The sequence below is a fragment of the Oryctolagus cuniculus genome, chromosome 21 (genome assembly GCF_051225735.1).
Source record: "Oryctolagus cuniculus isolate XC-2025 breed Fujian yellow rabbit chromosome 21, ASM5122573v1, whole genome shotgun sequence".
NCBI classification, from domain to species: Eukaryota; Metazoa; Chordata; class Mammalia; order Lagomorpha; family Leporidae; genus Oryctolagus; species Oryctolagus cuniculus.
The window spans coordinates 36311841-36322498 of record NC_142887.1 but is presented as its reverse complement, the minus strand read 5'-3'; the positions used below and the strand labels follow the sequence as shown (position 1 = coordinate 36322498).

General features: G+C 43.8%; 1 pseudogene; it reads right to left on the bottom strand.

Moving 5' to 3' along the window:
• Nucleotides 1–6968: 6968 nt before the first annotated feature.
• LOC149119933 (SWI/SNF complex subunit SMARCC1 pseudogene) lies at nt 6969–10383 on the bottom strand (annotated as a pseudogene).
• Nucleotides 10384–10658: the final 275 nt, after the last annotated feature.

The following is a 10658-nucleotide window of genomic DNA, read 5'->3' as shown; positions in this document are numbered from 1 at the left end:
GTGATCAATTTCAGTTCACAATTGATCATAATGAAAGGACTAAGAGTCAAACAAGTCTAGTACCTGCTAACACTAACCGATGGAATAAATAAAGGGGAGAGTGATCCAACATGGGAAGTGAGATACTCAGCAGACTCATAGAATGGCAGATGTCCTAAATAGCACTCTGGCCTCAGAATCAGCCCTACAGGCATTCGGATCTGGCTGAAAAGCCCATGAGAGTATTTCAGGCATGGAAAGCCAAGGCACTCTGGCAAAAGATCTCTGCGAGTGAGATCCCAGTGGAAAGAACAGGTCTTCAAAGAAGGAGGTACCTTTCTCTGAAGGGAGGAGAGAACCTCCACTTTGACTATGACCTTGTCTAAACAAGATAAGAATCGGAGAACTCAGAGGGCTTCCATAGCCTTGGAAACTCATGACTGGAGCATAGGGAGACTACTGATGCCATTGACAGGAGTGTCAATTGGTAAAGTCAACAACAGGAGTCACTGTGCACTTACTCCTCATGTAGGATCTCTGTCCTTAATGTGCTGTGTATTGAGATTTAATGCTATAATGAATACTCAAACAATATATTTCACTTTGTGTTTCTATGGGGGGTGCAAACTGTTGAAATCTTTACTTAATGTATACTAAACTGATCCTCTGTTAAAAAAAAAAAAGAAATTATCAACTCCCAACTTGACTCTCACTGGGATTAAACATGACAATAGGTCTGATCTGATTTCATCATCATTTAAAAAAAACATCTATTATTTTTCACTTTATGTTTCTGTGTGGGAGCAAACTGTTGAAATCCTTACTTAATGTATACTAAGCTGATCTTCTGTATATTAAGATAATCGAAAATGAATCTTGATGTGAATGGAAGGGGAGAGGGAGTGGGAAAGGGGAGGGTTGTGGGTGGGAGGGACGGTATGTGGGGGAAGCCATTGTAATCCATAAATCGTACTTTGGAAATTTATATTCATTAAATAAAAGTTAAAAAAAAAGAAGAAATGCAAGAAATGGAACTCAAAAAAGATGATCATAAGATTACACAGAAGTAACCAAAAGAAAACTCATGAACTACTGAAATCCATGCAGGACATGAAATAAAATCTCACTCATGAAAATGAAATCTTAAGGAGGAATCAAAATGAAATGAAGAATTCAATAGAACAAATAAAAATGCAGTTGACAGCCTTAAAAACAGAATCAAAGAGGCAAAGAAAAGAATATCAGACTTAGAAGATAGAGCACAGGAAAAATACAGTCAAACCAAAGACAAGAAGAGGAAATTAGAAATGTGGAAAACACTGTTGGGAATCTACAGAATACTATAAAAAAATTTCAGGTTCTAGAAGTTTCTGAAGGAGTGGAGTGAGAGAAAGGATTAGAAGGCCTTTTTAGTTAAATACTAGCAGAAAACTTCCCCAGTTTACAGAAAAAAAGAGACGTCCAAGTGCATAAAGCACACAGAACTCCCATTAGGCATGACCAGAAAAGATCCCCATGATGACACATTGTAATCAAACTCACCACAGTGAAACATCAAGAGATTCTAAAATGTGCAAGAGAGAAATGCCAAATTACTTTCAGAGGATCTCCAATTAGGCTGAAAGGATGTCTTTAGAACAATGGCAGGGCAAAGTCATTACTTACGAAGAGTCACATTGAATGTAAATGGCCTCAAGTCTCCAGTTAAAAGGCACAGACTGACTAAATGGATTAAAAATCTATTTTCTGCTTACAAGAAAAATGCCTTTCCAAAAAGGTGCATGCAGATTGAAAGAGAAAAGTTGAAAAATGATACTCCATGTATGGGCCAGTGCTGGGGTACAGCACCCCATATTGAGACTGTTTCTAGACCCAGCTGCTCCAATTCCAATCAAGCTCTCAGCAATGGCCTGGGAAAGCAGTGGAGGATGGCCCAAGTCTTTGTACCACTGCACCTGTGTGGGAGACCTGGAGAAGATCCACAGTCCTGGCTTTGGATCGACATGGCTCCAGCCATTGTGGCCAATTGGGGAGTGAATCATCAGAGTGAATATATCTCTCTCCTTCTCTGCCTCTCCTTTATCTGTGTAACTCTGACTTTCAAATAAATAAATGATATTTTAAAAAAAATGATATTCCATGACAACAAAAATTTTTTAAAAAGGCTGGTGTAGCCATATTATTATCAGTCAAGACTTTAATGCAAATCTGTTATAGAGACAAAGAAGGGCCTATATGTTGATTAAGGGATCAATTCAACAGGAAGATGTAGCTATTATAAATGTATATGTACCTAATTAGAGGGAAGTGGGCTATTTAAAAGATTTAAAAGATTATTTAAAAGATTTAAAAGATGTTAAGGGACTTGAAGGTAGACTTAGACTCCAATACAATAGTATTGGGGGACTTCAATACTCCACTTTCAGCAATGGACAGATCAAGGAGACAGAAAATCAACAAGGAAACAGCATATTTAATCGACACTAGGGACCAAATGGACCTTACAAATATCCACAGATCATTTCATCCTATAGTTGTAGAATACACATTCTTCTCAGCAGTGCACGAAACCTTCTCAGATTGACCACATACTAGGCCATAAAGAAAGTCTCAGCAAATTCAAAAAAAAATCAAAATCATACCATGCATCTTCTCAGACCACAATGTAATGAAGCTGGAAATCAGCTACTCAGGAATCTCTAGAACATATGAAAACAGATGGAGACTGAACAACATGCTCCTGAATGAACAGTGGGTCACAGAAGAAATCAAAAGAGAAACCAAAAACTTTCTGGAAGCAAATGAAGATAACAACACAACATATCAAAACTTATGGGATAGAGCAAAAGCAGTGTTAAGGGAAAGTTTATAGCAAAAGGTGCCTACATCAAGAAATTGGAAAGGCACCAAATAAATGAACTGTCAATGCATCTCAAGGATCTAGAACAACTACAGCAAACCAAACACAAATCTAGTAGGAGAAGAGAAATAAGTAAAATTAGAGAAGAAATCAACAAAATGGAATCCAAAGCAGCATTACAAAAGATCGGCAAAATGAAGAGCTGGGTTTTTTTTTGAAAAAATAAACAAAATTAACACACCATTGGCCCAACCAACCAAAAAAAGTAGAAAGCAGACACAAATAAATAAAATTAGAAATGAAAAAGGGAATGTAACAACAGACACCACAGAAATAAAAAAGTCATCAGAAACTACTACAAAGAGTTGTATGCCAACAAACTGGGAAATCTAGCAGAAATGGCATAGATTCCTGGACACACATACAACCTACATAAATTGAACCATGAAGACATAGAAAATCTAAACACACCCATAACCAAGTCAGAAATTGAATGAGTGATAAAGGCCCTCCAAACAAAGAAAAGCCCAGGACTGGATGAATTCACTATTGAATTCTACCAGACATTTAAAGAACTAACTACAATTCTTTTCAAACTATTCAAAACAACTGAAAGAGAGGGAATCCTCTCCAATTCTTTCTTTCTTTTCCTTCCTTCCTTCCTTGCTTTTTTGACAGGCAGAGTTAGACAGTGAGAGAGAGAGAGACAAAGAGAAAGGTCTTCTTTCCGTTGGTTCACCACCCAAATGGCTGCTACGGCCGGTGTGCTAGGCCGATCTGAAGCCAGGAGCCAGGTGCTTCCTCCTGGTCTCCCATGTGGGTGCAGGGCCCAAGAACTTGGACCATCCTCCACTGCCTTCCCAGGCCACAGCAGAGAGCTGGACTGGCAGAGGAGCAACCGGGACAGAACCTGCACCCCAACTGGAACTAGAACCCAGAGTGCCAGCATCACAGGTGGAGGATTAGCCTAGTGAGCTAAGGTGCTGGCCATCCTAAATTCTTTCTAAGAAGCCAGATTCACCTTAATTTCTAAACCTGAAGAAGATGTAGCAGGGAAAGAGAATTACAGACCAAATTCCCTGATGGGGCAAATGTAGATGCAAAAATTCTCAATAAAATTCTGGCCAGTAAACTGCAACAACACATCAGAAAGATCACCAACCCAGACCAAATGGGACTTATCCCAGGTATGCAGGAATGGTTCAACATTCACAAATCTATCAATGCGACACACCATATCAACAAACTGCAGAAGAAAAATCCTATGATTATCTCAATAGATGCAGAGAAAAGTATTTGATAGAATATAACACCTTTTAATGATGAAAACTCTAAGCAAACTGGGTATAGAAGGGATATTCCTCAATACAATCAAGGTAATTTATGACAAACCCATAGCCAGCATCAAATTCAATGGGGAAAAGTTGGATGCATTCCCACTGAGATCTGGTACCAGACAGAGATGCCCACTATTACAATTGCTATTCAATATAGTACTGGAAGTTTTAGCCATAGCCATTAGACGAGAAAAATAAATCAAAGGGATATAAATTGGGAAGGAAGAAAACAAACAATCCCTATTTGCAGACAATATGACTTTTCATTTGGGAGATTCAAAAATCTGCACTAAGAGATTATTAGAATTCACAGAAGAGGTTGGTAAAGTGGCAAGATATAAAACAGGGGCTGGCACTGTGGTGAAGTGGGTTAATGATCTGGCCTCAAGTGCCTGCATCCTATATGGGTGGCAGTTCAAGTCCCGGCTGTTCCACTTTTGATCCAGCCCTCTGCTATGGCCTGGGAAAGCAGTAGAAGATGGCCCAAGTCCTTGGGCCCCTGCACCCATGTAGGAGACCTGGGGGAAGCCTCTGGCTCTTGGCTTCGGATTGGTGCAGCTCTGGCCATTGCGGCCAATTGGGGAGTGAACCAGTAGATAGAAGACCTTTCTCTCTATGCTTCTCCTCTCTCTGTGTAACTCTGAATTTCAAATAAATAAATCTTTTAAAAAAGATATAAAATCAAAATACAAAAATCAAAGGCTTTGTATATGCAGACAATGCCACGACTGAGAAAGAACTTTTTTTTTGTACAAAAAACACATATTATTCTCCCCTCAAACAAACTTGGGTGGCTGTGATACAGAAATAAAATCAGGTTAAAGACAAGAAAAGAAAATGTCACTTATACTGAAACATAACCATGCTGAATTCAGTTATTCTGTAGAATTATTACCAGCATAGTAAAAGCATTTCCACCTGGATCTTGTAAATTGAAAGTGATCACATTAAAGACCTGAGGTTACAAGAGACCACAGTATGAACCAGAATTCCATTTTCCATAGAAGACTCCAGGGAAACAGGTAAGTATTTGGAATGAGTTTCCTTTGGAAAACCCTGGCCATTATCAAAAGGCACTGGGATCTTTCTGGAGGCAAATGTCCAAAACACACACACAACAGAAACAAGGTCTCCTTGGTTCCCGTAGTGCTCTGATGTGGATCAGGGCTACCTGGTTAAAGGCAGACCTGAGGGTTTGAAAGGCAAATCTCAATTGTGGTTTCTTTTTTTCTTTTTTTCTTTGCTTTCTGATATTAAGGAAAAAAGTCCCAGTGTTTTACAAATACCTCCCTATAACCCCTCATTTGTAAAGCTTTAGAAAAGATATTAGAAAAAGATACCAAAACAATATTCCACTTTGCATTCTAAACAATAAAACTGCCACTTCAGAGTGTGATGTGAAGAAGCCAGGCGCTTTGGAAACGAAGCTCTACCAAAAACACCCTTTCCTCATACATGGAAGGACAGAAGGGAAAAAGGACAAGAAGTGAAAAAACCAAGAACTCCCAAGTCAATCATCAGTAGGGGTAGCTCTAGGCTCAAATTAAGGCATCTTGTGGCTCCTCCTCTGGAAAGGCCTTGCACCTTTCCAGCCTGAGCACCCCACGCCTCAAAGCTTGACGTTCTGGCCACCAAGTGAATTCCTTGTTACTCTCAGCATCTCCTTGATAACCCTGTGATGGATGGAATATGAGATCTTCGAGAGAGGCAGGAGAAGCTACAAGAGGCCAATGAACCTGCCCTATTTTTTTTTCAATCCCATCTGGAGCCTGAAGTACCATTTCATGTAATTCCACTCACCCTGGCTACAGCAAGAGGTAGTTTGGGGACTCATACCCCCCACCAGCCATCCTAACCAAGTTCCAGGAGCTAAGGGTTTAACACTATCTACTTATTTTTTTTTCCTCTTTTAAAGTTTTTTTTTTATTATTTTTTGAAGAGAAAGAAAAAGAATGCATACAAGGCAGTGAATCACAGGCTAGATTCACAGAGGGGCCACTGCTCTAGACTGACACTTCAGTCCAGGGAATGAAGGATGCCACCCCAAAACCTAACCCTCAGAGCTCACACTGCCCTCGGAGAAACAAATACCCACCCCTAACCCAACAACCCCTCTGCATAGAAAACCAGAACCAGTGGCCTGGGGAAGGGGTCATGTGTATGGTTTATGCACTCCTCTGCTGTGTACCAGCTAGAGTGGTTGCTCTGCCAGGTGGGGTGGAGACCCTCACTACAGAAGATAATCAGTGGGGTCTCCTTTCCCATTTCTTATAATCTAGTGCGTGTTATGTGTTGCAAAGTCCCATGACACTTCACCGGCAGCATCGTTCCTAGCTCAGATAAGCAGAAATAAGGTCACTTATAATGCCTTCCATTTTATCCCCTGTGGCTACCCCCATCTGCCTAACACCATTTTTGGGGGGTTTCCTATTAACTTCAGGATGCTGTCCTTTACAACAGTAATGACAAGAAAAAAAGAAAGATAATGATTATAGAGCAGTATCTGCAGAAACCTAAGACAAAAACCAAAAACTGCAGGAGAGAGAAGATGATGAAGACACAAGATACCAATGTGGGCAGGACCTGCAGAACACATTGCCAACACCCCCACAGCAGGCAGGGGGACATAGGTAATCTTTAGAATGACCAGGGCACAATGGTACCACCGGCTTCCCTTCGAGGGCAGGCTGAAGCCCTGACACAAACAAGAGGTGTCAGAGCATGGAGGTGGTGACAAGAGGAATGGGAGACATGGACTGTGCTTGGGGCTGCGAGAAGAAAAATCCTGAAAGAAACCCGAGGAAGCTGAGGAACACAAGTCTTGTCTTGTCACCCCCATTCTGTGGCGGTAGGCGTGGGTGTTCCCTGCTTCTTCCACATTAAGGAGCTGCTGAGGCTGGTGGGCCTGGAGCAGGATGTGGAGGGACCCCGTCTGTGGGTGGTGGCAGTGGCTGTTGCTGCAGTGGAGGGGGATACATGCCATTAGGTGCTGTGAGAGGCACCCGGGGTCCTAAGATATTTCCTGGCATTGGAGGCATACCAGGGGGGGTAGGACCACTCCCAGAGGGATGGATGCTGGCTCCCATGGAGGGAATCATGCAGCCTGGCATGGGCTGCCCAGGCATCATGGAACCTGGGCCTGGTATCTGAGCTGGTTGGGGTGGATGAGGTGGTGGCATCTGGTGGTGCATCCGAGGATAGGGCGGGGGCTGCTGATGAGGCATCATGCCGGGGTGCCCTGCTGTGCCCAGTGGGGCCAGGCCAGGCTCTCCTGAGTGCTGGTGTGCCTGCTGAGGGTTCTGGCCATGCTGCTGCTGCTCCATTTGCTGCCGAGCTCATAATTCAGCATATTTCAGCTGTTCCATGTGGAAGTTCTGGCGCTCAGTAAGCAACTGCTGCCTCTGCTGTTCTAGAGCTTCTTTCTCTCTGTCCATGATAGTTTCCAGCTCCTCAAAATGTCGAAGTTTGATCTCTAACTTCTTCATCTGCGTCTCAACCAGGAGAGCTACCAGGGACTTGATCTTTCTCTCTTCCACAGCAGCCAGGTGCTTGGCTTTGGTAGCAGCTGAGGCAAGAGCGGCTGCTGCAGCTGTGGCAACATTTCCTTCAGAAATTTCGTGTTCTACTTTCTTCTTCCCAATCTCATTTTCTCTTTCTTTACATGTATCAGTGAGTTCCTTGTTCTCTTCAGTTTCCTTTTCATCTGATTTGGTATCCTAACTAACTTCACTGTCGGGCTCCTTCTCACCATGTTTCTCATTTTCTCCATCTTTATCACCTTCATCCACTTCATTTTCCACTTCATTTTCCACCTTCTCAGGCTGCTGACTGTCCACATCTGTTTCCACTTTCTCCTCTTCAGCTCCTTCAAGCTTCTCTGGCTCATCGGGCCCCGTGCCTGCAATACAGCTGCTTTCCAAGCCATAGGTGGGGTCCACCTTCCCAGAGACTCGCGTTGCTTCTTGTACTTTTCTGACATGAGCTTCAACCAATTCCAGTGGTACCTCCTTCCGCACCCAAGAAAATTCCTCCAAAGCTGCTTTAACTGCAGCAGATGCCACATGAGGGTCCACCACAGATGCCAAAAAAGCAACAGTACTCATGACTGGATTTCCTGACTGACTGAAGGGAACAGGCTGATAGGCCAGAGGACCAAGAGAAGCATCTGAATTTTCAAGATATGGGTCTTCAATGGGAAGCCTCAAAAAGTGAAGAATGCATTCATCCTGAGTGCGACTTCCAACATGTTCTGACACTTTGTTCCAATCATCGTTATACATCTCCAGAGCCTCCAAGAGTAGCAATGTCTCCTGTTCTGTCCACTCTCTTCCAGCACTAGCACCTTTACTCTTTGCTAATGTTTTCTTGGAGTAAATATCAGTGCGAAGGCCAAAGTTCTGCAAATCAATTGGTTTTTCTTTGTTTTTCTCAGGAAAATTTAACATCTGCTGAGCCGCAGGGACCTGAGGTGACCGAAGATGCAGAGGCACAAACCCAGAGGGGGTGTCAGCTAATACATTGAAAGGAGGGGTGGGAGGAGGCCCCATCACCATGGGTTGGCTTTCTGGATCAACTTGGTAATTAACGAGTCCCCATTGCTCTAAAAAGGCATGAACCCTCATCACAGCACACACATCTCCAGTCAAGTTCCTTCCACAAGCAGTACTGGTTAAATACTCTTGGGGATTTAGGTGGTTTGTGTTGATCATAAAATTTCGATATGCCAAGTAGATTTCTGGTGTCTTGGATTTGTTCTTTCCATTGAAAAACTCAGGAAGGGCATGCTGCTCAATCACATGAGTACAATTGTAATCAAACCATGATGCATAGCTAGGAATAATGATGTGATTGTTCTGCTCTGTTACATTATCTTCACCAGGGTCAACCGAACGACTTGGATCACCTTTGCTAGGATCTTCATCTTCCTTTCCTCCTGTTGTGACTGCTTCTTCATCTTGCTCATCTAGATCTGCTACAGTTCCTCCTTTAACAGGTGTATTTTCACTATCTTTCTTTGGATTTACATTTTTGGGAAGTACTACTTCCTCTATATTGGGTACAGGTGTTGGGTCTTCCATGTCCTTGGTGAGATCTTCCTGCTCATCATCTTGTTGACTTCTGCACTTCCCATAAAGACTAGCTTGGCCTTTCTTCCTGCTCTTCTTCCGTGATTCTGTGGGTGTGGGAGGCGGAGGTGAAGGTTAATGTTTCCTCTTTCCAGCATTAGCTGATGCTTTTCTATCTCTTCTTTCTGGACTTCTCACTGGCTCTTCAATCTTTGTAGAAATTCACTGACGAAAGCTCACTGGCTTTCTGTTGTCATCCACCTCATAATCCTCTTCATTCATCCATTCATTGAAAATGTCAGTGTCCAAAATCCATTTCACATGAACCTTCCATGGCTTTTCTGGAATTGGTGGATCCTCAATTTCAGCATCAACATCACTACTATGCACCCAAGTATCATAGCTGTCTGGGTAAAATCCCCAATGTACTAACACCTGCTTGTCTTTTCTCATCACGGGTCTCAACCACTCCTCATCCTCTTGTGAAGAGGGATATGGATAAATATGGTGGGAAGCTTTTGACTTCTCATCAGTAAATGTCCCCTGATACCGTTTGATGATACCTTTCAACTTGTTAGCCAACATCAGGTCAATGTCTGGAATGAGGTAGATGTTGGGTCTGGTCAGACAATTGTTCTGCACCAATGTTTTTTCAATGTTCATAAACATTTCCACATTACGATCCATTCGAGATGTAGGTCAAACCTTCACCATCCCTGTTCATTTTTATACTTGTATGCAGCCCCAAGAATGTGACACAATGTGCCTCCTGCTTTGAAATCCATGAAACACTTCGCAGGAAGTTTGGTGAAGGCCGGGTTGGTGACATGCTTCCCAAAGGCATCTTCCTGGAACTGGAGAAGCTGTATCACCAGCCCAGCCAGTGTTTTATTCGTAGGAGCATCCACATGAACATACTTCTTGTAGTGCTTGCCCAGCCAGACGCACACCAAATCCAGCTGGGACACTGTCTCCGGGCTCTCCCAAAACCTGCTGGCCAGACCGCCGTCCTTTCGTCGATAAACCGCCAGACCCGCGGCCGCCGCCGCACTCCCGAGCCCGCGGCACCTGCCGCTGCCCCAGGCCCGTCGCCGCCACCTGCTGCCACAGCCAACGTCGCCGTCAATCTTCCCCACCACATGGCCCGGCCCTCACAGCATTCCCCATTCGCACCTGTGCGCGCGCAGCCGCTGCTGCCGCCGCCGCTGCTGCTGCCACTGCCACCACCGCCACCACCGCCATCACCGCCATCACCACCATCACCACCGCCGTCCCTCAGTCCCGCGCAGCCAAGCCCTTTCCGGCGCGGAAGCCCGACCCTGCCCCGAGTTGGCCCCGGCGCCATAACCACCCCGAACAAGCGCCCATGCCTGCACAGTGCTCTGCCAGCGGGCCAGCACTGGAGAAAAGAACTTC